This window comes from Triticum dicoccoides, chromosome 5B (genome assembly GCF_002162155.2).
Source record: "Triticum dicoccoides isolate Atlit2015 ecotype Zavitan chromosome 5B, WEW_v2.0, whole genome shotgun sequence".
NCBI classification, from domain to species: Eukaryota; Viridiplantae; Streptophyta; class Magnoliopsida; order Poales; family Poaceae; genus Triticum; species Triticum dicoccoides.
The window spans coordinates 570,223,400-570,230,123 of record NC_041389.1 but is presented as its reverse complement, the minus strand read 5'-3'; positions in this window follow the sequence as shown (position 1 = coordinate 570,230,123).

Sequence of the window (6,724 nt, the reverse complement as noted above, 5' to 3'; positions counted from 1 at the left end):
GGCGGTGACCGACGGCGGCGGGCGGAGATCCGCGACGGCGGCCGGCGGCGGCGACGCGGCAGACCGGGCGGAGGGCGAGCTGCGGCGGAGCAGGCCGCGGGGGCCGGGGGAGGGCTCGGCGGGCCGGGGTGGCGCGCGGTGGCCGGGTGCCACATGTCGCGCCCTGGTTCGCCGGGCGGCGGCGGCGTGGGGTGTCCGGCTCGGGACGGACACGTCCGGCGGCGCGGAGGGAAGTTTGCTAGGGTTAGGGTGGAAATCATCCGCGAATTTGGACGGGGAGGGCATATTTATAGATTCTGGGAGCTAGGAGAGTCCAAATGAGGCACGGTTTTCGTTCACATGATCGTGATCGAACGACCGAGAGCATGGAGGGGAGTTTGCTGGGTTTTTGGGCTGTTATGAAGGGGTGTTGGGCTGCAAGACAGAAGAGGCTTTTGCAGCTACCCGGTTAACCGTAGGAGTATCAAACGGACTCCAAATGTCACGAAACTTGACAGGCGGTCTACCGGTGGTGTACCAAGGCCGCTTGGCAAACCTCGGGCCATTCCGAGAACGTTTAACACCCGCTCACAACAGGAGACAAAAGGGGAACGACAGAGGGCATAGGAGTGCCGGATTACAAAACGGACAACGGGGAAAATGCTCGGAAGCAAGAAACGAACACGTATGCAAAATGAAATGCACATGATGACATGGCAATATGCAACACGCAAGCAAATGACATGGAAACTACGGCGAATAACTGGCGGACACCTGGCGCATCGAATCCGGGGCGTTACAACACTCCTCCACTAACAAGAGATCTCGTCCCGAGATCTTAGGACCGAGACGAAAGGGAAAAGGGATGAGGTGAAACAAGAACTCAAGAGAAGAAGCAAAGAATCAAGAGCACTCGAGAAGAAGAGAGAAACGACGAGAATGACGAGAATCAAATGCTCACGGAATCAGATAGACTATGAAACCACTCCGGTTAGAACGAGATAGAAAAGGAATAAGAATGGAAGAATTTAGGCAGCACTCCGACTAAAAATGGAAGGAATGGAGACATGAACTTCAGAAGATGGGATGACACTTGACGAGATAAGCAACGCAATGCCTCCGGAAGAATTGAAAGAATTGAATGAAAAGAACTTAGAAGGAAGGGTTGAACGGAATTGTTGAGAAAATCAACAACGAAAAGAATAGGCTTGTTGTGGTCTTATAGGTAACATCTCAAGGTCATGAGGTGATAACCGGCCACAAACGGAAATGATTGGATAACTGAGAAGAACGAAGAAATGCAAAACTCCACTTCAAAAGAATACAGAGATTTAATTGCACTTCGAGACGCGAGAAGAAAGATACTTGCGCTCCTCCAACAATAATCTTGATGAACTCTTGAAGAATGAATTAAATCATGAAGAACCACCATAAGAACTCCGGTAACAAAAGAATGACGAGATAAAATTGAAGGATGAAAGAATAAGATTAAAGCCTTGCGATGACTTAGATGGGGGTTTTGAAGAAATGGCCGAGGAAATTTGAACTCCGGAAAAGAAAAGATGAAAACACTTGGAACTGAGAATTTATTCGCCAAGAACAAACTCCGAAGAAAAGGATTAATCACTTGGATGAAATAAGAATAAGATTTATTGTATGCTTATCCTTCATCAAATTTAATTGATGTCAACGGATTGGCATGCAACTTATTCCTCTTGAAAAGGATTGAGAAATGACATATCGCAAACTTGAGAAGGTCTTCATGAACCACCGGTAGGATTGAAAAGAACGAATGAATTAAAATAATAATCAAGGAAAACGAATCTTGAACGAACCACCGTAAGAATGCGAAAATGACTGATGAAAGAGACTGAATCACCAGGAAGAATTAGAAGAACAAATATGCTAGAGGGGATTTAGATGCAAGAGAACGGGAAGAACTCAAGCTGATTAACGAACATTTGAGCGAAGCGCCGGGATAAATAGAGAACGATAGCTGGAATGATGTCCTCCGGTGAAACGAAAAAGAAATCAACTCCTGAAATACTCCGGATGGGTAAGAAAAAGAATATCTGACAAATGGAATAATTTGAGAGGATGATATAAAGCTAGAACCACGAATCTTCGAGAGGACGGACAAGATTTAGAGGAAAACTCTTCTTCGGTCTTCTAACGTTAAGAATGACGATGAGAAACAACACCAAAATTTGTTGAGACACTTCGGGGGAAATGAAAGGCGAAGAGGTTGAGCCAACAATGAAAATAATTTGAAAACGATCTTGGAGAAGGCATGTGACTGATGAAATCCATTCTTATGTCACACTTTGAAAAGAATTAGGAATGGCTCCGGAATAATTAGAAGAGTCGGGTAAGATCCCGGGAAAAGACCTCTGGGTTAGGGCCCACTAATAGAAAACACCATTGGAAAGTTTGTTGAAGAGGTAGATGATGCACCGGAACAATTGAAATATTTGAATGAGGTGACAACCTCGAATTAATTGGAACACAGACGAATCTCCTGAGATGTCTTCCGAACTCCAGAATGATAAGCTGGCGAGAGGCGACGAGCAGGGAAAACACTTGAGCCGAGGGAAAGAATATAATCACTACCGAAAATTAGAATTGAATCCACCAGAGAAGAAAAGAGATGAGGAATGACGAACGAGACGGGAATTCGCCGGTTGAAATAATTGACAAAAGACTGAAGAGGCTCCACACGAATGAAATTGATGGTCGAAATAGACTAAGACTCCGGGAAGAAGAGGGTGGGAGGGCGGGAAAAACAAAGGCAACTTGGAAGGGGAAACGACGTATATCTTGAAGAGAAAACACCGGTTGAAAGAATGCAAAGGCTTCGCATGAGTAGAATGGATACTTGATTACGGACTCCGACTCTGAGAAGAAAAGGGGTGGGCGGGTGGGAAAACAAAAACAACTGAGGATTGAACTTGCAAAAATGGAGAGGGTCGAATCACCTTGACGAGAAATGCACCGGATAAAAGAGCTGAGGAACAACGATCGAAAAACCAACTGCATGATCCTAAAGAAAGTTTGAAAGGGAAGAGAAGTAATTCAAAACACATACGTCAAGATTCCTCACCAGAGCGACGAAGAGGCTGAGGAGTAAAAAGAATTCCTACTCTCCAATATAACTAGACTCCGAAAAGTTTTCTTCTAGACTCGACAACGGCCAAACTACACGATCAATCAAGGGGGCTCCTAAGGTCGGTCGAGGCTCTGATACCAACTTGTCACGCCCAATATGCGATACTATCCTAAAGAGACTCGAAGGTCCCACCAAGGATAGAACCGCATATTGAAACGCTTTTGCAAGGTGGATATCATTACATCAACATTACATAATAGATGGGGATACATACAAAAGGCATACAATGTCACACGAATACAACATCACAATACATAAGAGCATCATCCGACTACGGATGAAACACAAACAGAAACTCAAACGACATCCACCCTGCTAGCCCAGGCGGCCGACCTGGAACCTATCCCCTGATCAAAGAAGAAGCAGAAGAAGAACTCAAAAATAATCAAACATCGCTCTCGCGTCATGATCATCGCACAACCTGTACCTGCAACTGTTGTTGTAGTAATTTGTGAGCCACGAGGACTCAGCAATCCTATTACCATGGGTATCAAGACTAGCAAAGGTTAATGGGAAATGAAGGGGTAAAGTGGTGAGGTTGCAGCAGCGAATAAGCAAGATATGGTGGCTAACATACGCAAATAAGAGCGAGAAGAGAGCAAATGAAACGGTCATGAAGCTAGCAATGATCAAGAAGTGATCCTGAACTCCTACTTACGTCAAACATAACCCAAAAACCGTGTTCACTTCTCGGACTCCGTCGAGAAGAGACCATCACGGCTACACACGCGGTTGATGCGTTTTAATTCGGATCTGGTGTCAAGTTATGTACAACCGTACATTAACAAATTCCCATCTGCCACATAACCGTGGGCACGGCTTTCGAAAGATTATACCCTGCAGGGGTGTCCCAACTTAGCCCATGATAAGCTCTCGCGATCAATGAAGGATATACCTTCTCCCAGGAAGATCCGATCAGACTCGGAATCCCGGTTTACAAGACATTTCGACAATGGTAAAACAAGACCAGCAAAGCCGCCCGATGCGCCGAAAATCCCAATAGGAGCTGCACATATCTCGTTCTCAGGGCAAGACCGGATGAGACATCCTACGAGTAAAACCAGACCTCGTGTTTCCCCGAGGGGGCCCCGCAGTCTATCAGTTCGGACCAACACTTAGAGAGCGACTCCCAAGGGAAAAGTAGGTGGTGGTGAGGCAAATGGTAAAACCAAGGTTGGGCCTTGCTGGAGGAGTTTTATTCAAAGCGAACTGTCAAGGGGGTCCCATAAATCACCCAACCGCGTAAGGGACGCAAAATCCGGAAACATAACACCGGTATGACGGAAACTAGGGCGGCAAGAGTGGAACAAAACACCAGGCATAAGGCCGAGTCTTCCACCCTTTACCAAGTATATAGATGCATTAATTAAATAAGAGATATTGTGATATCCCAACATAATCCTGTCCACCATGGAGCAATCTTCAACTTCACCTGCAACTAGCAACACTAAGAGGGGCTGAGCAAAGCGGTAACATAGCCAAGCAATGGTTTGCTAGGAAGGGTGAAAATGTTAGAGGCTGACATGGCAATTTGGGAGGCTTGAAGAACAAGTGAATAGGTAGCGCAGCATAGCGATAGTACGAAGCAACTAGCATAGCAATGGTAGTAGTGAGATCCAGGGTAGCGGTCATCTTGCCTAAAATCCCACTAGGAAGAAGAACGAGTCCATGAAGAAGATGAAGCCACGAAAACGAACCAAGCGTAGACGAACGAATCATCCGATCGCGACGAAACAGGAACTATCGAGAAGAAGCACACAACATGGTAAACACACCACACATATACATGACATGATGCTCAACCAAGTATGATGCGTGACAAGTCTACATGAAGCTACTCATGACAAGAGATGATGCATACAAGAGCAACACATCAAGGCAAGTTTAAATGAGGCCGGAAACAACATATAACAATTTCGGTAAGTCCTCATATGCATATTTCAAAATTGGTCCAGATCTGAATAAACCTTATGTTCAAATTGTTAAACAGCAAGTTAAGATAAACCAACATGATCTACACGAGATTCTAGTCAAGTTACATATAAAGTTCATTAGATTTGGAGCTACGGCCTAGAAGATATGAGCAAAACAAGTTAAACATGGCATTGATGCAAAAAGCATACAAACATCAAGAAAACACTCCCAAAACATAGATGCAACATGATAATATTAAACTACATGCAAAATTAGGCAAGTTTCATATAGAGCACACTCAAAACGGAGCAACGGTTCAACACATACACATTAAACAAGGTTAAAGGGCATGTTGTCCAAAACAGCAACTAGGCATATTGCAAGCATAAAAACAACATGCTAAATCATCCTAACATGATAACAAAAGGCATGGACATGATGTACAGGTAAAGCATGACAAAACATGAATACTGAGCTATCTCCAGAAATCACTAGAACATGCTCCAAAACACATGGCAAGATTGCAATTAATATCAGTTTCAGACTTTGCAGAAATAACATCACGTTGCAATGTTTAGAGCTATCAAACAACATGTTACAGGAACTTATCATGGCAAACAAAGGCATAGAATGAACCTACTAATTTCATAGAACAAAAGTCCCTTACTGACCATGAACCAAAAAGGATCAGAAGATATGATGGCACCCATGTAAACATGGCAAATGATATGACAGATTCAAACATGGCAGGAACAACAATAAGTAGGCATGTTGGTGAGCTTGTACCACTCACCACAGAGAATTACATGGCATGACAAGGCAACCAACAGTAAGAAGACATGTTTATGAAGCTAAGCATGGAAAGAGAAAGTTCATAGGGTGCATGGATCACTAGAAAAGCTCATGGAAAAACTGAACTTAATGTTAACAGGCTGACAACGACATTATTTAGCAACTTGAGAGCAAGATTACGACAATCTACAGCAGGCTATAAATGAAACCAGGGGCATGGATGGATAGAGCATGCCATTTATAAGAAAACATCATTAGTGAACATCTCCAGATTATGCATAGAATGACTTGTAGCAGCAGGTTTACATAGCATCACAAAATAACAGATTCAGCCTAGCAGAACAGCAACAACAAGTACCCTACTTAACAAGCTTGATGCACTCGCTATAAGACTCACAAAAATACATGGATGGCACCTATGCAAAGATGACATGATTTAGTTCAAAACACATGTAGAGCTCATGCTCACAGGATGCACACATCAAATGCAACAAAAATGACAAATGAGCATGTTCAATTAACAGACAGCAGATAACAACATATAGCACTCTTGCAACGATGATTCAGGCATCAAGATGCACTCAAATGAACATGACATAATGCAATGAAATGAAGAGCATCTCTCAACGAACATTTTGATATATTACACGCATAAAATGGAGCTACATGCACAGAGTTATGATGCGATAAACAGGGCATAAAAATAACAAAATATCAGGGACTTAGGGAAATTCGGGGTCAACCTGTTTGACCGGATCTTGATCTGGGCACGGAGAACGAGGTTCGCCGGGGACGGGCTGCGCGGTGGCCGGAGAAGAAGAGAGAGGCGCCAGCGAGGGGGGGGGGAGTCACCGGATCTGGCCATGGCGCTGC